This window comes from Rattus norvegicus, chromosome 16 (assembly GCF_021556685.1).
Source record: "Rattus norvegicus strain SHRSP/BbbUtx chromosome 16, alternate assembly SHRSP_T2T, whole genome shotgun sequence".
In the NCBI taxonomy this organism is placed as follows: domain Eukaryota; kingdom Metazoa; phylum Chordata; class Mammalia; order Rodentia; family Muridae; genus Rattus; species Rattus norvegicus.
Genome location: NC_141549.1, coordinates 30676044 through 30703688, shown reverse-complemented (window position 1 = coordinate 30703688; position 27645 = coordinate 30676044).

The following is a 27645-nucleotide window of genomic DNA, read 5'->3' as shown; positions in this document are numbered from 1 at the left end:
TAGTCCCTGGAAGCTCTGGTTGCTTGGCATTGTTGTTCATAAGGGGTCTCGAGCCCCTTCAAGATCTTTCAGTCCTTTCTCTGAATCCTTCAATGGGGTCCCATTCTCAGTTCAGTGGTTTGCTGCTGGCATTCGCCTATGTATTTGCTGTATTCTGGGTATGTCTCTCAGGAGAGATCTACATCCAGTTCCTGTCAGCCTGCACTTCTTTGCTTCATCCATCTTGTCTAATTGGGTGGCTGTATATGTATGGGCCACATGTGGGGCAGGCTCTGAATGGGTGTTCCTTCAGCCTCTGTTCTAAACTTTGCCTCCCTATTCCCTCCCAAGGGTATTCTTGTTCCCCTTTTAAAGAAGGAGTGAAGCATTTGCATTTTGGTCATCCTTCTTGAGTTTCATGTATTTTGTGCATCTAGGGTAATTCAAGCATTTGGGCTAAGATCCACTTATCAATGAGTGCATACCATGTGTGTTTTTCTGTGATTGGGTTACCTCACTCAGGATATTTTCCAGTTCCATCCATTTGCCTGTGAATTTCGTAAAGTCATTGTTTTTGATAGTTAAGTAGTATTCCATTGTATAGATGTACCACATTTTCTGTACCCATTCCTCTGTTGAAGGGCATCTGGGTTCTTTCCAGCTTTTGGTTATTATAAATAAGGCTGCTATGAACATAGTGGAGCATGTGTCTTTGTTTTATGTTGGGGCATCTTTTGGGTATATGCCCAAGAGAGTTATAGCTGGGTCCTCAGGTAGTTCAATGCCCAATTTTCTGAGGAACCTCCAGACTGATTTCCAGAATGGTTGTACCAGTCTGCAATCCCACCAACAATGGAGGAGTGTTCCTCTTTCTCCACATCTTCCCCAGCATCTGCTGTCACCTGAGTTTTTGATCTTAGCCATTCTCACTGGTGTGAGGCGGAATCTCAAGGTTGTTTTGATTTGCACTTCCCTTATGACTAAAGATGTTGAACATTTCTTTAGGTGCTTCTCAGCTATTCGGCATTCCTCAGCTGTGAATTCCTTGTTTAGCTCTGAACCCCACTTTTTAATAGGGTTATTTGTCTCCCTGCAGTCTAACTTCTTGAGTTCTTTGTATATTTTGGATATAAGCCCTCTAGGTGTTGTAGGATTGGTAAAGATCTTTTCCCAATCTGTTGGTTACCATTTTGTCCTAACAACAGTGTCCTTTGCCTTACAGAAGCTTTGCAGTTTTATGAGATTCCATTTGTCAATTCTTGATCTTACAGCATAAGCCATTGGTGTTTTGTTCAGGAAATTTTCTCCAGTGCCCATGTGTTCCAGGTTCTTCCTCACTTTTTCTTCTATTAGTTTGAGTGTACCTGGTTTGATGTGGAGGTCCTTGATTCACTTGGACTTTGTACAGGGTGATAAGCATGGATCAATCTGCATTCTTCTACATGTTGACCTCCAGTTGAACCAGCACCATTTGCTGAAAATGCTATCTTTTTTTTTCCATTGGATGGTTTTGGCTCCTTTGTCAGAAATCAAGTGACCATAGGTGTGTGGGTTCATTTCTGGGTCTTCAGTTCTGTTCCATTGGTCTATCTGTCTGTCTCTGTACCAATACCATGCAGTTTTTATCACTATTGCTCTGTAATACTGCTTGAGTTCAGGGATAGTGATTCCCCCTGAAGTCCTTTTATTGTTGAGGATAGCTTTAGCTATCCTCGGTTTTTTGTTATTCCAGATGAATTTGTAAATTCTTCTGTCTAACTCTCTGAAGAATTGGATTGGTATTTTGATGGGGATTGCATTGAATTTGTAGATCACTTTTGGTAAAATAGCCATTTTTACTGTATTAATCCTGCCAATCCATGAGCATGGGAGATCTTTCCATCTGCTGAGATCTTCTTCAGTTTCTTTCTTCAGAGACTTCTTATCATACAGATCTTTCACTTGCTTGGTTAAAGTCACACCGAGGTACTTTATATTATTTGGGTCTATTATGAAGGGTGTCGTTTCCCTAATTTCTTTCTCGGCTTGTTTCTCTTTTGTATAGAGGAAGGCTACTGATTTATTTGAGTTAATTTTATACCCAGCCACTTTGCTGAAGTTGTTTATCAGCTTTAGTAGTTCTCTGGTGGGATTTTTGGGATCATTTAAATATACTGTCATATCATCTGCAAATAGTGATATTTTGACTTCTTCTTTTCCGATCTGTATCCCCTTGACCTCCTTTTGTTGTCTGAATGCTCTGTCTAGGACTTAGAGAACTATCACATCTGTTTCTTAAGGACTGTGAAGATTATGAATCCTGCCACGGAGTCCCAGAAATCAGAACAGATTTTTATTGCCAAGATCCAGGAAAACAAAGGAGGCAAGAAAAGAGGTATGGCGCCACCTGCTGGCCTCTGTGTGCAGACGGTTAGAGACGGAAGCCACTGAAGGATTGAATTCAGGGAGGCTGCATTATTGCCAGTGTGGTAGGTACCACATGCTTGTGTAAAATGACCTGACAGATCCTCCAGCTTCCTTCCATGCTTGAAATAACACTCTTGTTTGCTAACTGTGGTGGTGCACGGCTTTAATCCTAGCTCTCAGGAGACAGAGGCTGTGGATCTCTTTAAGTTCCAGGCCAGCCTGGGCAACAGAGCGAAACCCTGTTTCAAAGTAAACAAACAAACAAACAAACAAACAAAAAACTGAAACAAGAACAAAATAAAAACCCACATTAGCTGTTTGTTTTGAGTCAGGGTCATGTCATATAGGCCAGGGGGCCTTGAACTTGTGTTTGTCCTGTCCCAGCCTTCCCAGTGCTAGGATATGTGCGTCCATGCCTGGGCTGATGTAGCATTCTATTTGTCTATTGATTTTGTTCCCTGAGTAGCCAGGGGGTTGAGCCTTGCGTCTGCTGCACGGGTGCTTACAGCAGGTGGAGCTGTGTCCTCAGGTGAAACACTGATGCTAGTGTAGGCGGCCGGGATGGAGCTAATCATGCGTGTTTTCTGGACATAGGCCACAAATGGCGAGCTCTTTCTACACCAGCATCTCCCAGGCTGTCATTATAGCAACAATAAACAAAAGTAGCACCTTTTCCCTTTTCAGCGGAAAGCTGGGTGAAAAGACACAGGACATGATATTGTCAGACTTCCCACTGAGGAACCTAGTTATGTCTCGTCTGTCGGAGGTTTTGGGGGCAAAGAGCCCATGAGCAGGCACTCTACAACCATGACCTTAATTCCGCAAAAGCTTTTACCACCATCATCTGGACGTGAAAACTAGTCAACATGTATTGTCTTCAGGCTGGGGGTGGGGTACAGTTCAGTGGTAGAATGTATGGTTAGCATACATGCTGTCCAGGGCTCAGTTTCCACTGTGTTTACACACACACACCTCACATACACATACCTTATACACACATAGACACATACCACAACACCCACACACATCTCCCACACCACATACATAAACACACATACATCATCACATGAACATTCCGTATATACACAATGAACATATATCACACAGATCACATACTCATATACCACATACACACATATATACCATATATATACTACATATACCATATACACCATGAACATATGCCACATACACATACATAAATACATATCTTACACATATATGCTCACATTCCACACACCACATATACATTTCACATACATGCAATAAACACATCACAGATACTATGCATGCACACATATATACATATACACCATATACACATACATACACCTATCACACACACACTACATACATATACCACATGCACATACATAAACACATACTACATACTGTATAAACATCATACATACCACATATTGCATACACATACTACATACATATAACACATTCACATACATAAACACATACCACATACACACATATACTCACACACTCCACAGACCACAAATACATTCCAGATACACACAATAAAATATACCATACACTCATATCACACTCATACACACCACTGCCATATACAAACCATAGGGACACATAAAATACATAACACATCACACACATATGCCATACATATATACACACAAACACACCACCTACATATACACAACATATACACACTCACCACACACTGTATACACACACTATACAGAGACAACACACACACATACACACACACACACACACACACACACACACTTCTGGTGTTTCCTTACTTTTCCCCACCTTTGAAATTCTTACAGGAACATCTGGAAAACAGTGGCTTTTTTTCCTGGATTGTGTACCCCATACAATGGTTCTGTGGTTATTTTATTTTTACGTTTTCTTTTTTGCAAAACAGCAAGGAAACTTCACACGAAAGCAAAGCAGTATTACGGGTCAGACCCCGTGAGCCCATCCCTTCAGCCTCCTTACTTACTAGAGAAACATGTGCTTTTACACAGTTTGCAAATCAGGGTACTTGATGCAGAAATGAACTGTGAGTTCTCTCCAGCTTCTCTTAAGAGGAAGGGCTACCTGTGAGTCCTATTTAGTAATAGAAGACCAGCTTGGGCTACGAGAATGCCTGACAAACCAAACCAACTTCTCCACTACCTTACTTGAATCCGCTTTCAAACTGATAATCACCTTTATGACCCACTGAGTTTTGTTGTTCGTCTGTATGGCCCCATGAACTAAAGGTCCACAAACGGCCCTCCGGCGGTCACCTCCATGTTGGAAGGGCTTAGGAAAAAAGATGACTTCTGTGTAGTAAAAATTTCTTTCTCTGTCTCTTCTTTTTTTGAGACAGTGTCTTATGTAGCCCAGGCCGCCCTCAAGCTTTCTATGTATGTATGGAGCATGACCTTGAACTTCTGACGGTCCTGCTTCCATTCCCTGGTGCTGTGGTTAAAGGTCTGCAAGGCCTTGGTACTTGATGTGTGCAACTCTGGAGCACACACTCCAGCCTATGATGAAAGTTTCTGAGTATTCATTGATTTGATTGGTCACTAATGAAAGAAGCTCACGGACATGCAGCTCAGTGTGACTATCTGAATTTCGTGGGGATGGAAATGTGTGTTGCAGATATGTTCAGAAATGCCAGCAAGATCAGATGCTCTATGGCATGTTAACAGCTCAGCCAGAGGATGGGACATACATTTGGGAAATGGCTTCACAGTCTCCACAGTACTGGTGGTATGCCAGGAGGGGCTGGCTCTCCTTCCCTCCCTTGTCCTCTTGTCAGAGGGATGTATATCTTTTCTCTCTGGCACTCTGTACTCTTCTTTTCTGTGGCAAGCCGTCCTTGAGTGGCACCATAAGGATGGCTTGGGGTCTATGGGGGAACAAACAGTCCCTTCTTGTCCTTCCTTGTGTGAGTGCTGTGTATTTGCACTGAGAGCTGGAGTCCCTGGTAAAATGAATGCCTTTGCCCAGAGAAAACATCTAAAAGAGTTCAAACAAAGGGGTCATTCACAACACAGAGCAAACAAGTAAACTTTCTGGTTACTAAGGAATACTTTTGGTATTGGAATTCTAACGGTTGGCTACATCAGAAAATGACAAACACCCTTGCCCCCAATCCCATGTGACACTACCTTCTCTCTCTGTCTCTGTCTCTGTCTCTCTCCCTCCCTCCCTCCCTTTCTTTTTTCTTCCCTCCTCCCTGCCCCCAGCTTTTCTCTTTCTCTTTTTGAGACAAGGCTTCTCTGTGTAGCCCTGGCTGTCCTCTGCCTGCCCCTGCCTCCCACTGCCCAGCTCTCTTCCTCATCTTCAAGGGTCTTAGGAAGGAAGTCGCATTGTGCACAGATATTCCCACAGACCTCAGTTAAAGCAGAGACTGGCACTAACGCATTATACAATACACAATATCTCCAATGCCATATTGTGTAATTTCACAATACACAATATCTCCAATGCCAGACAATCATTGACTCTCGCCTTAAAGATTTTATCAAATCAATATGCTCCACTCCTTGTGCTGGAATTTCCCTAGTGACCATTGCCAGGACTCATCACCAGCAGATGCGAATCGCTGATACCCACATGATCCTGCTTGTCAGGTACTTTCTTCAGGTGAGCAGAAATCTCCCTCTAAGCAGCTAATTCCACTTGGCTCCCGAGTATGGAGGTAGAAATTACTTTCTCATGAAGACAGTGACTTTAACAAGCTTTCTGTCGTTTATTTCTTACTCTACGTGAAGTAAAGCAAACCCATTAAAGTCAGGGAAAACAGCACCTTGGGTCACGTTGACTAGACTCCAAAATATCCCAGCTGAGGATCTCCTGAAGTTTAGTTTCTCTTTATGTCCGTAGTCTGATTCCCAATAAAGTCTCATAAATGTCCATTAAATTGTTACCACCACCACCACCACCACCACCACCACCACCACCACCACCACCACCATCATTATTGGTATGTGAGGGTGCATGTTTGCACACCTTGTACTCTCCTGGTAGCTGCAGAGGCCAGCAAGGGGCATCTGATCCCATGGAACTGGAGTTTCAAGTGGCCGTGAGTTGCTATGAACCCAAAACAGTCTCTTAACCACAGAGATATCTCTTTAGCCCCCAGTTTACTTTTTCAGATATCACAGGCTGGTCTTGAACTTGCTGCGTATCTGAGGGAGCTTTTGAACTTACACTGCTCTCCTTCTGGAGTGATCGCAGGTGTGCTTTCTTGTGCCAGGTTTATGATGCAGTGTTAGAAATTAACCCTAAGCTTTGTGCATATTAAGCCAGTACTCTACCGACTAGGATCTATACCTTAACCTCCATTTTTTCTAATTAAAAAAATTATTTATATGTATTTGTGGTTTGCCTGCTCAGATATATACGAGCTAAAAACATCAGAGAGGAGGAAATCTCAATTAAGGAAATGCCTCCGTAAGAGTGAACTGTTGGCAAGACGATAGATAGCACATTTTCTTCATGAGTGATTGGTGGTTAAAGGCCCAGCCCATTGTGGGTGGTGCTATCCCTGGTCTGGTGGCTCCAGGTTCTATAGGAAAGCAGGCAGAGCAAACCATGAGGAGCAAGCAGTAAGCAGCACCCGTGAATGGCCTCTCCATCAGCTCCTGTCTCCATGTTCCTGCCTTGATGCACTTCCATTGTGAGCAGTGATATGGAAGCGTACTTTTGGTCACGGTGTTTTCACCATAGCAATAGCAATCCTAATTAAGACAGCATCGGATCCCTTAGTACTGAAATTGCTCGTGTCTTGGTCAGTTTTGTTGTTAACTTGACACACCTAGGAAGATGAGAATATTAACTATTGTGGGATTATCTTTGTTAGGCATGTCTATAAGGGTATTTTCTTTTCTTTCTTTCCATCTTTTTTTGTGGAGGGGGCAAGGACTCACTGTATAGATGTGGTTGGCCTTGAACTCAGAAATCCTTCTGACACTGGGGATAGTGTGGACCAGAATGCCCAGAGGACATTTCCTTATTGCTAATTAATGAAGAAGGGGCTAACTTACCATAGGCAGTGACATCCCTGGGCGGGTGGGCTTTGGCTGTATAAGGAAGGCAGCTAAGCAAGCCAAGGGCAGCACGCCAGTAAGCAGCACTCCTTAATGCTCTTTGCTTTGGTTTCTACCTGGACTTCCTTTGAGGTGGGACTGTGATGTGGGTGTGGAAGTGTAATAGCCTTTTCCTTCCTGAGTTGTTTCGATCATGGTGTTTTATCACTGCAATACTAATGCTAGCTACAACACATGTATATTTGTGCATGTCTGCATGTGAGTACATTCAGGTGCTGGTAAAGGCCAGTGTCAGATCCCCCAGGAGTTAACCTGCATGAGTTATGGCATTCAAACTTGAGCCCTCTACAAGAGCAATATATTCTTTTAAGTGCCAACCTAACTCTCTAATCCCTAGAATCTTTTTATTATTTATTTATTTATCATTTATTATTTTTTTTTGTGTAGGTTTTTCTTTTTTGGTTCTTTTTTTTTTTTTTTTTTTTCGGAGCTGGGGACCGAACCCAGGGCCTTGCACTTCCTAGGTAAGCGCTCTACCACTGAGCTAAATCCCCAGCCCCAGGTTTTTCTGTGTAGCTCTGTGTCTTGGAACTTGCTTTATAGGCCTGGTAGGCCTGAAACTCAGAGATCTGACCCCTCCCTGCTGCCTCCTGAGTGCTGGGATTAAAGGCATGTGTCAGCATCATGCAGAGTCTTTATAGCCACTTAATTTCATATCCCTAGGCTGAAAACCACCTATCCTACCCATGTAAGTTCTTTCTGTATTCTCTTATTCCATAACTTCAGAAGATTTTTTTTGAGATTTATACCACCCACAAGATTTTTTCTGGCTCTATTGAAGTATAATTACATATAAAAATCGTACGTATTTGAGGGGCACTGCTTGATGTTTTTCTCTACATATACGCCCATGTGCTTAATGAGAAAGCATTTTTTTTGCCTTGACTTTGGTTATGCTGAAAACATTGCTTGGAACAAGATTCTCTGTCCTATAGGAACAACATACACTGTTATTAGTGGGTTTGTTTACTCAGGAAATTTAGAATGTCAGTTTTTGGAGTTCTAGGGAGGATCATGTGAAATGAGACATGTTGAATGGTGCCTGACATTTGGTAGGTCTCAATAAACACAGTCATTGGCATTCATTTCTCTTCCTGTGCCTGCCAAGAATTGCAGATTTGCACTTTAAAAGATTCTTTTAAATTTAGTCTCAATTTGTATTTGGTCCATTTTAAAATTTTCTTTTAGCTCCATGAATTTTCCCTTGGTGTATGTGTGTGTATTTGTTTTTATTACTTTTGTTTTGAGACAGGGCATCATATCGCTCAGGTTAGCTTTGAGCCAGCCTACGATAAAACCAAGCCAAGGATGAACTTGACTTCCTCATCTTTTGGCCTCTGTCTTCTGATTGCTGGGACCATAAGTGTGCAGTCATGTTTAGTCTACATGATTGATTAATTAATTAATTGATGTGTTTCTCCATGCTCTGACATATGTGTGTATGTGTCTGTGTCTCCATGGGTACCACAGAGTTTAGAAGAGGGAATTGGATCCCATGTTGTGAGCATAGCATGCAGGTCCTTGTGCTCACAGATCTCCAGAGAAATCAGGAATGTTAAGCACCCAGGCTTGTCTTTCCAGTGGGAAAGATGAAAACCCTATTCTCCTATCGTGAAAACTTAGAAGTGGGGGTGATTATTAGCCTGACATCTATGTTATCTGCTGGGCCAGGCTATAGCAAGCTCCCACAACCAGCACCCAAGATACCTAGTCATCTATATGACTCTTACAGCCAGAGGCTATATCTATATGACTGAGTCCAGAGCAGACTCCAGGGTCCTTAAGCATGTACAGGTAGCATATCTCAAGAACCCATCTTCCTGAAAGAAGTGACAAGTTCCCTGATTGAGTTTCAATGTAATTACACTTCTTATGCACCAGCAACTGGTTTACACCAGGAACCGCCTTCTCCCCCCGTTATACTGGGCTTATATACATTGAGAATAAACCACTTGGCATTAGACTTCCTGCTTTGATCCAGGTTGACCAAGTACTGAGTTTTCCTTCTTATCTCTTTTTGGATCACTGCCTACATTGATGCCTGCCTGCTGGGACCTGCACAGTCCCCTAGAGCTGAAATTACAGACATTGGTAAGTTACCTGACAGGGGTCCCAAAACCAAACTAGGTCTTCTACAAGAGCAACGGGTGTTTGTAATCACCGAGTAATTTCTTCAGCTCTGCTTACTCAAGTTTTAAAGACATGTTTTAGTGTATGTATTTGTGTGTGTGTGTGTGTGTGTGTGTGTGTGTGTGTGTGTGTGTGTATGTGTGTGTCTGTCCATGTGTGCATGTGGCTGTAAGTGTCCTGGAGGCCAGAAGAGGGAGTCATACCTCCTGGAGTTGGAGTCATAGGCAGTTGTGCTAGAAAACTTCAGGTTCTCTGTAAGGCGTTCTAAGGACTGTGTTGTCTCTCCAGCCCCCTACGTGGTCATTTTGAAAGTAACAGGCTGGGTTTGATGGCACACACTTTTAGTCCCAGACTTGGGAGACAGGCAGAATGATTTCTATGAGTTCGAGACTAGTCTGGACTAATACTGAGTTGTATATAGTTGTAGCCAGGGCTACATTATGACAGGGCCCTGTCTCAAAAATAAAAAAGAATGAAAAAAAAGAGAGTATTCTCACCTATGTACATATTGTGTTTTTGTTCCAACTTATTATTATTACTATTATTATTATTTATTAATTACTAAGACAGGATCTCACATTGTATACCAGGTTGGCCTTAAACATACTGTTAGTCTGGATGGGATACAAACTTACCTCAGTTTTTCTGCCTCAGTCTTCCAAGTGCTGATTTACAGGCATGAGACCTGTCAATCTCTCTGTCTGTCTCTCTGTCTCTCTCATGTAGGCCTGTCTAGAACTTGCCATCCTCCTGCCTCTTAAGTACTGGGAATCCAGGCCTTTGCCACCTCGCCTAACAAAATTTTACAGAGTATCCTGACTTTTCGGTTTATTTACTTATTAATAGATTTTTTTCTTTTGAGACAGAGTCTCTGTGTGCAGCTGGCTGGCCTAGCGTTGAGCCACCCCGAGCAATGGGCTTCAGGGCTGTGCCAGCACACTCGGCTGTTTCCGTTTAATATCAACTCCTGCATTGATATAGTTTTTTTTGTTTTTGTTTTGTTTTAAACCTGCCTTTTCAAATTATTTGTAGTTATAAGAGATGAAATAATTGTTTGAGAATCCTGGAAAATAAAAACTTAGAAGAATTAAAAAAATCACACAAGTGTTTGTGTGTCTCGCTGGCTGTTCTCACAAAAGTCTTCAGGCAGTAGACATTTGTGTGGTTGAAAGAACCATTAGCAAGTCACAATTCTCCAAGGTGAACAGCCCTAGACCTCTATGGTTTTCTTTCCTAAGCATATGCCCTCTGTACTCCTGTCCATGCTGGGAATAGTAACGTTATTTAAAAACAAACAAACAAACAAACAAACAAACAAACAAACAAACAAGCCTTTACTCTAGGTACCAGTCGTACTCTAAGCGAAATCATTAGATTCCTTCTGTGACTGAAAAATAGTTGCCCTTCATGGTCTTTTGAGTCATTTGAGTTCAGACTTGAGCATGAAAGCAGGGACCTGCAGAAATTCCCTTTTGCAAACTTTTCGGAGAGGTCATTTAAAAAAAATTAATATATAAATAATATATATAATGTTAATATAAAATATCAGTAATGTATGTTATATAATACATAACATGGTATTAACATCACATGCATTATACATTATTAATATATTTTTTTTGTTTGCATATACATTTGCATATGAGAAGAAGATATCAGACAATTGTGAACTGTGGATGTAGAGAATTGAACTCGGGACGATTGGAAGAAGAGTGAGTGCTCTTAGGTACTGAGCCATCTCTCCAACCCTCAAAGTGGCCATTCTTCTGACAGGATAGAATCATCTCTCTCCAGAGCCCAGCAGCTCCTGTGCTCTATAGTTTGATAGGACTGAGGTGAATTGTGTACCACACATGAAGACATGCTTTTTATCTTCTAGCCCAGGCTAGCCTTGAATTTGTATATAAAATGCTCTTGGACTTCGGATCCTCCTGCCTCTACCTCCTTGGCACTTTTTATTTGGCTGTTTTAAGGCAGGCTGACTGTAAACTCACAGAAATCCTCCATCTGGAATGCTAGGATTCAGTGTGGACTACTGGGCCTGGCTCTCTTTAAGAGTTGTTGAATGTGTATATTTGGTCATTTTGATGAAACTAGGCATTCATTCACGTATCTTAGTTGAATCAGACAGCTGTTAAAGACAGGACAAGCACAGGACCACACCTGGTTCAGAAGCACCATTTATTCAGGATGTTAGACCAGGACCCAGAGTCCAGGTTGATGTTGGAGTGCCCTAAACTTTTTTACTTTGAGCCAAGGTCCCACTGTATACAGATGGCTGGCTTGTAATTTGCTGTGTAGACCTAGCTGGTTTCAAAGTCACAGAGATCTACTTGGTTCTCTGCCTCATGAGTGCTTCTGAATCTCTCGTCTGATGACTTCCTGACCTGTGTCCAACTGTCTGTGACTGTCAGGAGTGGTGCAGGGTCTGAAGAAGGGGTGTAGCTTTGTTCCTTCTGTAGACACTACTTTCTAAAACCCTGGAAATGGTGGCATGGAGTGGGGGTTGGGGGGACAGAGCCAAAGCAAAGGAATAGACATTAAATTGAGTCTTGAGTTTGATGTGCAGCCAACCTCCTGCACTCTGCATTGCTGGGTGACAGAGTCTGTACTGACCCAACTCCTTGTAGCTACAAATTATACAGGTATGAGAATTACCCATGGCTCCTCGTAGTGTGCATATCAGGGTGTTAAGACTGGATTGCTAAGTTCCAAAGGACATCCACATTTTGACTAGCTTTGTAAACTGATGTGATAAGCCCTACTAAAGTTCACAAGTAGATTGCAAGTGATTGTTTCGTGGTAATGATAGCAGCTTAATGATGGAGTTATGTGAAGGAGAGGCAGCCATTACACTGTTTGTTACCTGTAGCTTCTAAGGTGAAATTGTTCGTTTACGTTTTTAATAGCTTTAGTGACAAAAGTATTCTACATATACTGTGTCCTGAACCTCAATTACTAGCTGTTTTTTAAAATTATTATTATTTTTTCTGTTGTTGTTATTGTTTTTACACAGGGCTTACCTATGTAGCCCTGACTGGTCTGAATCTCACTGTAGACCAGGCTGGCTTCAAACTCACAGAGATCAACCCCACCTGATTAAAGGTGTGTGCTACTATGCTTGGCTTCAAACCATGCTTTTGAGGGTGTTAATCTTATACAAAGTGTCTTATATAATTAAAATGACAGTGACCATAGAGCCTAGCAATTCTATTTCTATATATTTACACAAGAGGCTGAAAACACATCAGAGAAACCCTTGCATGGATTCACAACAGGCTTACTCATACTAGGCAAAACTGAATTAGACTCAGCCTATCAACCAGAAAATTCACTTATAGAGTACCGTGTATTCACACAATGGAATACCAGTCAACAATAAAAAAGAAAGAAATACAGATACCACACAAGTCTTTAAAATGCCATGTGTGTGAGCACAGTGATGAAGAAAACAGTGTTTGCCACTGTGGGGACGAATAATGACTGACTGGATAGGAGAATGAAGAACTTTCTAGATACAGAATGAGAGTGATATTCTATGTCTTGACATGAGTTTGTGATGTATTGGTCAAAACGCCAGTTGCCACATTAAATGTTTGTGCATTAAAATGGGCATGAGTTGATTTGGGTGGGGGGAGCAGGGTACTACCATATACACCAGGTTGGCCTCAAACTCAGAGAACTATTGCTCTTGGCCTCCTGAGTGTTGGAATTAAAGGTGTATACCACTATGCCTGGCTAGACATGAGTTTTTTGAAGGGCCTTTAACAATTTCTTCTTTGAGAATTTTATAGATATTTTGATCATACCTCTCCATCCCCCACCCCCCCAAACTCCTTCCAGACACACTCACCATGTCTCCTGTCTAATGTCACTGGGCATGAACTTTTATCCCAGGAGAAAGGTAATATGATGAACTCTGGTGATATATCTTTGTAAATGTTTAGTCTTAAGTTTACTGAGGTCATTAACTTTATAATACATCATAGAAACAATGAAGATAAAGCAAAGGACACGGAGGTGGATGGGTGGGGACAGCAAGCGGGGCAGCTAACACAGCAGCGTGCTAATCACAGTCTTGGCGCAGTCATCTCATTTTTCTCCATGCTTAAACAATTTTCAAAATGAAATATTGGGAACAGAAAGGTATTGCTCCCGAAGGCCTAAATAACTAACCCTAGGCTAGACTTCTAGGTAACAAAAAATAACATTATCAGTGTACACACACACCCACACACACACAGACACACACACACAGACACACACACACAGACACACACACACACACCACACTTACTTTAAGTATTGCATCCCAAAAAGCTTTTAAAAATGTTTAAAATGTATTTTTTCCATTCTGTTCTGATGCAGACAAATTTTCTCACTTATCACATAATGTACAAATCTGATATGTTGTTTTAAGTTCGGAGACATGTACATGCCTGCACATCTACCCTAAAATTTCTAGGTTGAATATGAAGGAAAAAAATAACATTAGCCCCAGTTCTTATCAGCTGCTTGTTATAAAAGGTAACAGACATAGTCAAGAGGGAATGCTACCATTTATCTGCTTTTAATTGTAATATTGAATAAGAAGGGCCTTATTTACCTATATGCCTCAGTATTTTTCCATGTAACTGTTTCTTGTTTCATAGTACTTTATTTTCTACAGTGAGAAAGTACAAGCACTGAGTAAAGGTTTGTAGTTCAATTTAGTTTGCCCAACTGCTCACAAGTTAAATAAAAATATGTATTTTCTAACTTGGGTGAGGAAAAAATCAGGAAGAGCAAGAGAAACTTAGCAAAGTAGAAGGAAAACTCTTTCAGGAGGCATTTCTAACAAAGCACGCACTGTCCTTCCATTTGAGCCATATTTCTTTTACAGTTAAAATATTGAGGAGAAAAACACCCAGAAGGGCACAGGCAGTAGGCTCTTGTATCTGGATAAGGGAAAAACACCTTAACGGTCAATATGAATAAGTAAAAAAGAAGAGTGTCAATCCGAGGCAAAGAAAATAACTGGAATCTTGTAAAGACTTACCAGAAACATTCCTGTCCTTCGAGGAGCCAGCACGGAGCCTGTGCGGCTGGTTAGACCGTCTTCCGTGTGCTGGGTCGGGACTAGGCTACGCACTTAGTAAGCATTCACTTTCGCTCTCTTCAAGGTCCTGCAAATGCTGACTTCACCAAGCCAGTTCATTGTCCTAAACTCACTAATCTCGCCGGCTTCGAAGCAGGACTCCTTCAAGGTGAATCTGTACTCTCAAGGCAAAGAATAAATAAATTAAAAACTCATTTCCGTCTGAAGAATCGTCAAGGAACCAGGAAGTGGTGTGCACATTCAGATGTTTGCTCTTTCTATCCCACACCTTTCTGCAAACACCACTAATATATACGACCGGAGCGAGCAAACACTACCCACGGGCAGGAGTGCACCGGGCTTATAGGCATGACGTATGTGCCTGTGGTCAATTCGTTAAGTTTAAGGATACAGCCTGGCCAGAATGATTAGGATTTCAGAAACAGGTAACTTTCAGACTTCGCTGCTGCTTGCTGAGTTTGGCTTTTGTTTCCTCCAGAATATTCTCAGTGCTTTCTGCAATCTCTCCACAGTGAGGAACTCCCTGGCTGTCCTTATTAATTTTTCTATTAGTGGAATCTGCAGGCTATGGAAAGTATTTGGATGGATCTGGAAAGTATTATATTAATTGAGGTGAGCCAAACTCAGACAAAAAAATTGCATATCTTTTTCATATGTGGATCTTAACTTGTAGTGTATATACAGTATGCACAGTATGTACATAAGTAGACAAACAAGTGAAAATGTGGGTAAAGCTGAAGGCAGGAAGGAAGGAAGGAAGGAAGGAAGGAAGGAAAATATTCTGTGAAAGACCAGGCAGATCTTATGAGATAAATTATTAATGTAATGAAGAGAGTTGCAGATGCCACACAGAAACACCAAGCTAAACTTAGAATAAACTGAAGATAAATAAAGATGGGCTGGTGAGTTGGCACTGTAGATAAAGGTACTTTCAGCCAAGCCTGATGACCTGAGTTCGATCCCTGGGACCTCCAAGGCAGGAGGGGAGAGCTAACTCCTCCAAGTTGACCTTTGCCCTTCGTATGCACACACACATACACACATATGCGTGAATGTACACATGCTCCCCCTCTCTCTCGAGAGCGCACACACACACACACACACGTGCACACACACACACACACACACACACACACACACACACATTTAAAAAGAAAAAGGAAAGCATTTCAGAAAGTGTATGTAGGACCTCAAGTTAAATACTCACTGGGACAGTTTTGATGGATGAGAAGCAACTGGAATAAAAACAACAGGATGTGGGTTGGGAGGCACAGGCTGCCACACCCAGCCTTGGTAGGAGTGCTCTATGTGATGTCAATCAGTTTGAAGGTTGACTGAAGGGGTTGGGGTTGGGGTTGGCCTCTCAGTGTCAATACAGGACACACCCAGACACCAAGCAGGTGCTTTGTTTGTTTGTTTGTTTGTTTTTTTTACAGGAGTTGGGTTTTTCTTCCTTTTCTTAAAGCTTTTACTTTGAGACATCATGGAAAACGTACAGGTGCACATGGAGAAGAAATGACCACAGACTGGAAATGGCAGAGTCAATGTCTGAAGCTGATGCTGGAGCTGATGTTCCGAGTGTGACACGATACAGAGGCTGGAGGATGGACTAGTCTCTCCCCCTTCCTCACCCTCACCTTCCACAGAATCCACACCAACCTCCTCATAATCCTCTAGGGCAGCCATGTCCTCACAGTCCTGAGAGAACTCCCCCTCCTCCATGCCCTCACCCACATACCAGTGCATTAAGGCACACTTGGCATACATCAGATCAAACTTGTGATCTAGGCAAGCCCAGGCCTCAGCAATGGCTGTGGAGTTGCTTAGCATGTGCACAGCTCTCTGGATCTTGGCCAGGTACCACAATGGGAGGCTGGCAACTAATACCCACCTTGAAGCCAATGGAGTACCAGTCCACTGGATGTTGTGCTTGGTCTTGATGGTGGCAATAGCAGCATTGACATTTTTGGGAACCATATCACCATGGTACAGCAGTCAGGAAACCATGTATTTGCCATTTCATTATCTGGTTGGCTGGTTCAAAGCAGGCATTGGTGGTCTCTGCCTCAGAAAGCTTGCTCATGGTAGGCTTTCTCAGCAGAGATGACAGGGCATAAGTGGCCAGAGAGAAGTGGATGAGAGGGTAATATACCAGGTTGGTCTGGAATTCTGTCAGATCAACACTCATGACACCATCAAATCTGGGAAAACAGTGATGGAAGACACAATCTGGCTAATAAAATGGTTAAGCTTAGCGCAGGCTGGGCGCTCAATGTCAAGGTTTCTATGACAGATGTCATAAATAGCCTCATTTTCTACCATACAATCAGAGTACTCCAGGGTGGTGTGGGTGGTAAGGATAGAATTGTAGGGCTCAAGTCTAGCTGTAGAAATCTGAAAGACTTGCGTAAATGGAGAACTCCAGCTTGGATTTCTTTCCATCAGCAGGGAGGCGAATTCAGAGCCAGTTCCCCCACCAAAGCTGGAGAAAACCAAGAAGCCCTGAAGACTGGTGCACTGGTCAGCCACCTTGCAAATTCTGCCCAAGACAAGGTCAATGATCCCCTTGCCAGTGGTGTAGTGGCCATGGGCAGCATCTCCCTTGCCTGTGATGAACTGCTCAGGGTAGAAGGGCTGGTGGTAGGTACCAGTGTGAACTCCATCAATAACCGTGGGTTCCAAGTCTACAAACACTTCCCTGGGGCACATACTTGGCAGCTCCTGTCCACTGAAGAAAATGTTGAAGGGGTCATCTCTTCCCTCAGTGATCTTGTCACTTGGTATTTGGCCACCAGGCTGAATAGAACTGGAACTCCAGGCAGTAGAGTTCCCGGCAGGTATTGCTAATCCGGACACTGGCCTGGTCAATGTGGATGGAGATGCACTCACTCATGATAGCTAAGGGTTAGATGGCAAGGGTGACCCTGGATCCTGGTTACTGTTCCCCATAACTGTGAGTCAAGGTAAGTGACCTGCTAGGAGTCCGCTTTTAAGGAGAACAAAAAGGAGCCTGTGCTAGGGTGAGTTAGTAAGTCCTGATTAGAGATTGGATATATTAGGCAAGTGACGACCTGATTATTGGACCTTGATGTTTTGTCTCAGGAGTCACTCAGTGGCCAAATAAGGGAATGGACCTTGGGGCCTAGCTATAGGGAAAAAGCGTATTTGCCTTGCTTGGGCCTGGTAGAGCCCTTTACTGTTACAGTCATATTGATAGAATCAAAGACTTTCCCTCTTTAACCAAGTCTTGGACAAATACCCTTGGTGTCTCCGGACAAGTTAGGAAGTGAGACACCATTAACCATTCATTCCCTTCAGGGACACACTTGTAGATGCCAGAGAACTCTGTCACTACACATTCCAGAGAAACACAAACTTTGATCTGTTGCTAGGAGCAAGCCAGCAACACATGTTAAATGCATACTCTAGTAGCAGGCTGCACCTTTAACCCATAAAAGTATGGCTTTTTATATTTCTTCCTTCCTCCCTCCCTCCCTTCCTTCCTTCCTTCCTTCCTTCCTTCCTTCCTTCCTTCCTTCCTTCCTTCCTCCCTCCCTCCCTCCCTCCTTCCCTTTCTTTCTTTCTTTCTTTCTTTCTTTCTTTCTTTCTTTCTTTCTTTCTTTCTTTCTTTCTTTCTTTCTTTCTCTCTCTCTTTCTTTCTTTCTCTCTCTCTTTCTTCCTTTCTCTTTCTGTTACTGCACAAGAATTTTAATTAGAACTACAAAAATTTCAAAAGATTCTGTTGTGTGTCTTCTACGACTTGGAGTTAAGCCAACAGTAGAGGATCAAGTGAGGTTGGAGAAGAGGTAAGAAAAGCTTCTGAGGAATTTCCCTTGAGATTCATTGTCAGAGTCACTCCTTTGGCAAGATGGCTAGTTGCCATCTGATCCTGAGCTTTGGAGTCCCCAATATGCTGTTTGCATTTTCATCATCAGTACTATGTAAGAATACAGTCCGCTCTACTGTCCGCTTGGCTTAGTGGGAGCCTCATTTTGGATGTGGCTTCATCACAAGACTCTTTCTCCATAAACACAAATGGTAGAGCTTTACAACTTCCCCTTGACTTGAATTGCTTGGTGGCCCTGTGTACTTCTACCATGACATCATTTGGTCAGCTTTGACTTTTAATCCTCAAATACTACTTACTTTGTGTACACCTTGTTGTTTGGACTTCTGTTGGTTTAACTCATGAACAGTGTGATGACTATTGTTGGTTTTCAACTTGATACATATGAAATTAACTGAAACTTAAACGGCTGGTCACACTTCTGAACGAGTTTTTCCTTAAACAAATCCTTTGGAGTAGGAAGACCCACTTCTACTTTTTTTTTGATGACTTATAATGCCTTTATTATTTTTGCCAGTTTTGTAAAATCTCATTTTATAGTCTTATTTCATTCCACTTCTACTTTTTAGGTGAGAAGATATACCTTTAATCCAGATCTTTTCAGGTGAACATATACACCTTGCATTTGGGCCACACTTTCTGGTGGCGGCCTCTATAAGAGGACACAGAAGAAAGAAGCTTTCTTTCTTTGCCTGTTTGCTCTCATCCTCACTAGCAAGTCTATTCCTTCATTGGCACTAGAACCTACTTCTTCAGGACTCTGAAATATACTGAAGACCAATGAGACATCCAGCCTCAAGGACTGAAAAACTACTGGATTCTTTGACTTTCCATTTATAGGCAGCCATTGTTGTTTGTGTGTGTGTGTGTGTGTGTGTGTGTGTGTGTGTGTGTGTGTACGTGCGCGCATGTGATTTATATATTCTATAAGCTTGGTTACTCTAGAGAACCTTAATGCTAATAATGTTGTGACTTTGGTGTTTCAGCAATGAAGACTGGTATTCTTTCAAAATGGAGCTGAGCTATTTAAATAGTGATCAAAGAGGAAGGAATATTATTCTGTTGTCTCTTTCGAGGTGTTAGACAGCTGCCACTGAGTCCTGGTGATTTCTATTGAACAGGCCACATATTCTTTCCATATGTTTCCTTTAAGGCTCCATTACTGATCATGGTTGAACTGTATAATGGATGCTAAGATATTTTAGAATGTCTTGTTTAAGCTCCTCATGTTCTCTTGTATCTGGTACGGGGCCTTTTAAAAATGAGATCTACTTGTAGGACATTTTCCAAAAGGCTAATCACAGACGGATTTAAATACTGAGGGAGTTAAAGAAATTCCAACCAGCACATATTTTCTCCATGTATATTAGATTTTTGAAAAATTTGTACATCGTGTTTTGATTCTTTTAAAAAAATGATTTATTTTACATATGTAAGTACACTTTCACTGTCTTCAGATACACCAGAAGAGGGTATTAGATCTCATTACAGATGGTTTTGAACCACCATGTGGTTGCTGAGAATTGAACTCGGGAACTTTGGAAGAGCAGTCAGTGCTCTTAACCACTGAGCCATCTCTCTAGCACCCTTGTGTTTTAATTCTATTCACCCTATCTTACCTTACTTACTCTTTCAAGATCAGCCTCATTCCCCACACACCCAGATTTGTTCCTTCCCCCTACATCAAGGCCAGTTTCTGCTGCTATCACAGATTTTCATATGTGTTGGAATGTAGTCATCATCAGATGGGGGTGGTCTTCAAAGCCATGGGCCATTCTCAGTTCACTCCACTTCATGCTTTCAGATTAAAGATATGACATCTTCATTTCCTACTGTAGCCACCATGTCTCCACTCTGCCATCATGGATTCTTATCCCCCTGGAGCCAAATATCAGAGCAAACTCTTTCTTCTATTAAAAAAAAGTTCAGTGTCATACTTGGCTCCATATTGAGTTTGAGGTTAGCACAAGCTATATGAGGCTATTCTGGGATATATAAGATAAATATGAGGGAAAAAAAGTTCTTTGTGGAGAAAACAAGCAAACGACAGTCCCCACACACTCTGAGTGTATAATGGTGTGGGTTCAGAAAGTTCTCTAGTTGGTAAAATCTGGAATATGTAAATTTCTTACCCCCTTACACCAGGAACACACCTCTGTCTGAAAAAGCAGTTTCTGGCAGCTGAGATTGGGTTTCTTCAAGGCCTTTCAGAGCTCATGTTGGTCAGGATGTTGAATGGTTATATGAGAGTCTTACGGTCAACCTCTCAACAGTACTTTTTTTTTTTTTTTTTTTTTTCTCCATCTTTATTAAATTGGGTATTTATTATTTACATTTCTTTTTTTTTTTTTTTTTTTTTATTAACTTGAGTATTTCTTATATACATTTCGAGTGTTATTCCCTTTCCCGGTTTCCGGGCAAACATCCCCCTCCCCCCTCCCCTTCCTTATGGGTGTTCCCCTCCCAACCCTCCCCCCATTGCCGCCCTCCCCCCCACAGTCTAGTTCACTGGGGGTTCAGTCTTAGCAGGACCCAGGGCTTCCCCTTCCACTGGTGCTCTTACTAGGATATTCATTGCTACCTATGGGGTCAGAGTCCAGGGTCAGTCCATGTATAGTCTTTAGGTAGTGGCTTAGTCCCTGGAAGCTCTGGTTGCTTGGCATTGTTGTACTTTTGGGGTCTCGAGCCCCTTCAAGCTCTTCCAGTTCTTTCTCTGATTCCTTCAATAGGGGACCTATTCTCAGTTCAGTGGTTTGCTGCTGGCATTCGCCTCTGTATTTGCTGTATTCTGGCTGTGTCTCTCAGGAGCGATCTACATCCGGCTCCTGTTGGTCTGCACTTCTTTGCTTCATCCATCTTGTCTAATTGGGTGGCTGTATATGTATGGGCCAAATGTGGGACAGGCTCTGAATGGGTGTTCCTTCAGTCTCTGTTTTAATCTTTGCCTCTCCCTTCCCTGCCAAGGGTATTCTTTTTCCTCATTTAAAGAAGGAGTGAAGCATTCACATTTTGATCATCCGTCTTGAGTTTCGTTTGTTCTAGGGATCTAGGGTAATTCAAGCATTTGGGCTAATAGCCACTTATCAATGAGTGCATACCATGTATGTCTTTCTGTGATTGGGTTAGTTCACTCAGGATGATATTTTCCAGTTCCAACCATTTGCCTACGAATTTCATAAACTCGTTGTTTTTGATAGCTGAGTAGTATTCCATTGTGTAGATGTACCACATTTTCTGTATCCATTCATCTGTTGAAGGGCATCTGGGTTCTTTCCATTTTCTGGCTATTATAAATAAGGCTGCGATGAACATAGTGGAGCACGTGTCTCTTTTATATGTTGAGGCATCTTTTGGGTATATGCCCAAGAGAGGTATAGCTGGATCCTCAGGCAGTTCAATGTCCAATTTTCTGAGGAACCTCCAGACTGATTTCCAGAATGGTTTTACCAGTCTGCAATCCCACCAACAATGGAGGAGTGTTCCTCTTTCTCCACAACCTCGCCAGCATCTGCTGTCACCTGAGTTTTTGATCTTAGCCAATCGCACTGGTGTGAGGTGAAATCTCAGGGTTGTTTTGATTTGCATTTCCCTTATGACTAAAGATGTTGAACATTTCTTTAGGTGTTTCTCAGCCATTCGGCATTCCTCAGCTGTGAATTCTTTGTTTAGCTCTGAACCCCATTTTTTAATAGGGTTATTTGTTTCCCTGCAGTCTAACTTCTTGAGTTCTTTGTATATTTTGGATATAAGGCCTCTATCTGTTGTAGGGTTGGTAAAGATCTTTTCCCAATCTGTTGGTTGCCGTTTTGTCCTAACCACAGTGTCCTTTGCCTTACAGAAGCTTTGCAGTTTTATGAGATCCCATTTGTCAATTCTTGATCTTAGAGCATAAGCCATTGGTGTTTTGTTCAGGAAATTTTTTCCAGTGCCCATGTGTTCCAGATGCTTCCCTAGTTTTTCTTCTATTAGTTTGAGTGTGTCTGGTTTGATGTGGAGGTCCTTGATCCACTTCGACTTAAGCTTTGTACAGGGTGATAAGCATGGATCGATCTGCATTCTTCTACATGTTGCCCTCCAGTTGAACCAGCACCATTTGCTGAAAATGCTATCTTTTTTCCATTGGATGGTTTTGGCTCCTTTGTCAAAAATCAAGTGACCATAGGTGTGTGGGTTCATTTCTGGGTCTTCAATTCTATTCCATTGGTCTATCTGTCTGTCTCTGTACCAATACCATGCAGTTTTTATCACTATTGCTCTGTAATACTGCTTGAGTTCAGGGATAGTGATTCCCCCTGAAGTCCTTTTATTGTTGAGGATAGCTTTAGCTATCCTGGGTTTTTTGTTATTCCAGATGAATTTGCAAATTGTTCTGTCTAACTCTTTGAAGAATTGGATTGGTATTTTGATGGGGATTGCATTGAATCTGTAGATTGCTTTTGGTAAAATGGCCATTTTTACTATATTAATCCTGCCAATCCATGAGCATGGGAGATCTTTCCATCTTCTGAGGTCTTCTTCAATTTCTTTCTTCAGTGTCTTGAAGTTCTTATTGTACAGATCTTTTACTTGCTTGGTTAAAGTCACACCGAGGTACTTTATATTATTTGGGTCTATTATGAAGGGTGTCGTTTCCCTAATTTCTTTCTCGGCTTGTTTCTCTTTTGTATAGAGGAAGGCAACTGATTTATTTGAGTTAATTTTATACCCAGCCACTTTGCTGAAGTTGTTTATCAACTTTAGTAGTTCTCTGGTGGAACTTTTGGGATCACTTAAATATACTATCATATCATCTGCAAATAGTGATATTTTGACCTCTTCTTTTCCGATCTGTATCCCTTTGATCTCCTTTTGTTGTCTGATTGCTCTGGCTAGAACTTCAAGAACTATATTGAATAAGTAGGGAGAGAGTGGGCAGCCTTGTCTAGTCCCTGATTTTAGTGGGATTGCTTCAAGTTTCTCTCCATTTAGTTTAATGTTAGCAACTGGTTTGCTGTATATGGCTTTTACTATGTTTAGGTATGGGCCTTGAATTCCTATTCTTTCCAGGACTTTTATCATGAAGGGGTGTTGAATTTTGTCAAATGCTTTCTCAGCATCTAATGAAATGATCATGTGGTTCTGTTCTTTCAGTTTGTTTATATAATGGATCACGTTGATGGTTTTCCGTATATTAAACCATCCCTGCATGCCTGGGATGAAGCCTACTTGATCATGGTGGATGATTGTTTTGATGTGCTCTTGAATTCGGTTTGCCAGAATTTTATTGAGTATTTTTGCGTCGATATTCATAAGGGAAATTGGTCTGAAGTTCTCTTTCTTTGTTGTGTCTTTGTGTGGTTTAGGTATAAGAGTAATTGTAGATTCGTAGAAGGAATTCGGTAGGGCTCCATCTGTTTCAATTTTGTGGAATAGTTTGGATAATATTGGTATGAGGTCTTCTATGAAGGTTTGATAGAATTCTGCACTAAACCCATCTGGACCTGGGCTCTTTTTGGTTGGGAGACCTTTAATGACTGCTTCTATTTCCTTAGGAGTTATGGGGTTGTTTAACTGGTTTATCTGTTCCTGATTTAACTTTGATACCTGATATCTGTCTAGGAAATTGTCCATTTCCTGAAGATTTTCAAATTTTGTTGAATATAGGTTTTTATAGTAAGATCTGATGATTTTTTGAATTTCCTCTGAATCTGTAGTTATGTCTCCCTTTTCATTTCTGATTTTGTTAATTTGGACGCACTCTCTGTGTCCTCTCGTTAGTCTGGCTAAGGGTTTATCTATCTTGTTGATTTTCTCAAAGAACCAACTTTTGGTCCTGTTGATTCTTTCTATGGTCCTTTTTGTTTCTACTTGGTTGATTTCAGCTCTGAGTTTGATTATTTCCTGCCTTCTACTCCTCCTGGGTGTATTTGCTTCTTTTTGTTCTAGAGCTTTTAGGTGTGCTGTCAAGCTGCTGACATATGCTCTTTCCTGTTTCTTTCTGCAGGCACTCAGCGCTATGAGTTTTCCTCTTAGCACAGCTTTCATTGTGTCCCATAAGTTTGAGTATGTTGTATCTTCATTTTCATTAAATTCTAAAAAGTTTTTAATTTCTTTCTTTATTTCTTCCTTGACCAGGTTATCATTGAGTAGAGCATTGTTCAATTTCCACGTATATGTGGGCATTCTTCCCTTATTGTTATTGAAGACCAGTTTTAGGCCGTGGTGGTCCGATAGCACGCATGGGATTATTTCTATCTTTCTGTACCTGTTGAGGCCCGTTTTTTGACCAATTATATGGTCAATTTTGGAGAAAGTACCATGAGGAGCTGAGAAGAAGGTATATCCTTTTGCTTTAGGATAGAATGTTCTATAAATATCCGTTAAGTCCATTTGGCTCATGACTTCTCTTAGTCTGTCGACATCACTGTTTAATTTCTGTTTCCATGATCTGTCCATTGATGAGAGTGGGGTGTTGAAATCTCCCACTATTATTGTGTGAGGTGCAATGTGTGTTTTGAGCTTTAGTAAGGTTTCTTTTACGTATGTAGGTGCCCTTGTATTTGGGGCATAGATATTTAGGATTGAGAGTTCATCTTGGTGGATTTTTCCTTTGATGAATATGAAGTGTCCTTCCTTATCTTTTTTGATGACTTTTAGTTGGAAATTGATTTTATTTGATATTAGAATGGCTACTCCAGCTTGCTTCTTCTGACCATTTGCTTGGAAAGTTGTTTTCCAGCCTTTCACTCTGAGGTAGTGTCTGTCTTTGTCTCTGAGGTGTGTTTCCTGTAGGCAGCAGAATGCAGGGTCCTCGTTGCGTATCCAGTTTGTTAATCTATGTCTTTTTATTGGGGAGTTGAGGCCATTGATATTGAGAGATATTAAGGAATAGTGATTATTGTTTCCCTTTATATTCATATTTGGATGTGAGGTTATGTTTGTGTGCTTTCACTCTCTTTGTTTTGTTGCCAAGACGATTAGTTTCTTGCTTCTTCTAGGGTATAGCTTGCCTCCTTATGTTGGGCTTTACCATTTATTATCCTTTGTAGTGCTGGATTTGTAGAAAGATATTGTGTAAATTTGGTTTTGTCATGGAATATCTTGGTTTCTCCATCAATGTTAATTGAGAGTTTTGCTGGATACAGTAACCTGGGCTGGCATTTGTGTTCTCTTAGGGTCTGTATGACATCAGTCCAGGATCTTCTGGCCTTCATAGTTTCTGGCGAGAAGTCTGGTGTGATTCTGATAGGTCTCCCTTTATATGTTACTTGACCTTTTTCCCTTACTGCTTTTAATATTCTTTCTTTATTTTGTGCGTTTGGTGTTTTGACAATTATGTGACGGGAGGTGTTTCTTTTCTGGTCCAATCTATTTGGAGTTCTGTAGGCTTCTTGTATGCCTATGGGTATCTCTTTTTTTAGGTTAGGGAAGTTTTCTTCTATGATTTTGTTGAAGATATTTACTGGTCCTTTGAGCTGGGAGTCTTCACTCTCTTCTATACCTATTATCCTTAGGTTTGATCTTCTCATTGAGTCCTGGATTTCCTGTATGTTTTGGACCAGTAGCTTTTTCCGCTTTACATTATCTTTGACAGTTGAGTCAATGATTTCTATGGAATCTTCTGCTCCTGAGATTCTCTCTTCCATCTCTTGTATTCTGTTGGTGAAGCTTGTATCTACAGCTCCTTGTCTCTTCTTTTGGTTTTCTATATCCAGGGTTGTTTCCATGTGTTCTTTCTTGATTGCTTCTATTTCCGTTTTTAATTCCTTCATCTGTTTGATTGTGTTTTCCTGGAATTCTTTCAGGGATTTTTGCCATTCCTCTCTGTAGGCCTCTACTTGTTTATTAATGATTTCCTGTGTTTCCCTAAGTGTGTTCATGTCTTTCTTGAAGTCCTCCAGCATCATGATCAAATATGATTTTGAAACTAGATCTTGCTTTTCTGGTGTGTTTGGATATTCCATGTTTGTTTTGGCGGGAGAATTGGGCTCCGATGATGGCATGCAGTCTTGGTTTCTGTTGCTTGGGTTCCTGCGCTTGCCTCTCGCCATCAGATTATCTCTAGTGTTACTTTGTTCTGCTATTTCTGACAGTGGCTAGACTGACCTATAAGCCTGTGTGTCAGGAGTGCTGTAGACCTGTTTTCCTCTCTTTCAGTCAGTTATGGGGACAGTGTGTTCTGCTTTCCGGCGTGTAGTTTTTCCTCTCTACAGGTCTTCAGCTGTTCCTGTGGGCCTGTGTCTTGAGTTCACCAGGCAGCTTTCTTGCAGCAGAAAATTTGGTCTTACCTGTGGTCCCGAGGCTCAGGTTCGCTCGTGGGGTGCTGCCCAGGGGCTCTCTGCAGCGGCAGCAACCAGGAAGACCTGTGCCGCCCCTTCCGGGAGCTTCAGTGCACCAGGGTTCCAGATGGTCTTTGGCTTTTTCCTCTGGCGTCCGAGATGTGTGTGCAGGGAGCAGTCTCTTCTGGTTTCCCAGGCTTGTCTGCCTCTCTGAAGGTTTAGCTCTCCCTCCCACGGGATTTGGGTGCAGAGAACTGTTTATCCGGTCTGTTTCTTTCAGGTTCCGGCGGTGTCTCAGGCGCAGAAGTCCTGCCGCTCCTGGGCCCTCCCCCACGGGAGCCCAGAGGCCTTATACAGTTTCCTCTTGGGCCAGGGATGTGGGCAGGGGTGAGCAGGGTTGGTGGTCTCTTCCGCTCTGCAGCCTCAGGGGTGCCCACCTGACCAGGCGGTTGGGTCTCTCTCTCACCGGGTCTGGGAGCAGAGAGCTGCTGCGGGCCGGGATCCGCGGGTGTGGGACTTCCGGTAAACACAGACCGTGCCTCCTAGAGAAATTCTGCTTCCGTGTCCCAAGCTCACCAGGCAGCTTTCTTGCAGCAGAAAATTTGGTCTTACCTGTGGTCCCGAGGCTCAGGTTCGCTCGTGGGGTGCTGCCCAGGGGCTCTCTGCAGCGGCAGCAACCAGGGAGACCTGTGCCGCCCCTTCCGGGAGCTTCAGTGCACCAGGGTTCCAGATGGTCTTTGGCTTTTTCCTCTGGCGTCCGAGATGTGTGTGCAGGGAGCAGTCTCTTTTGGTTTCCCAGGCTTGTCTGCCTCTCTGAAGGTTTAGCTCTCCCTCCCACGGGATTTG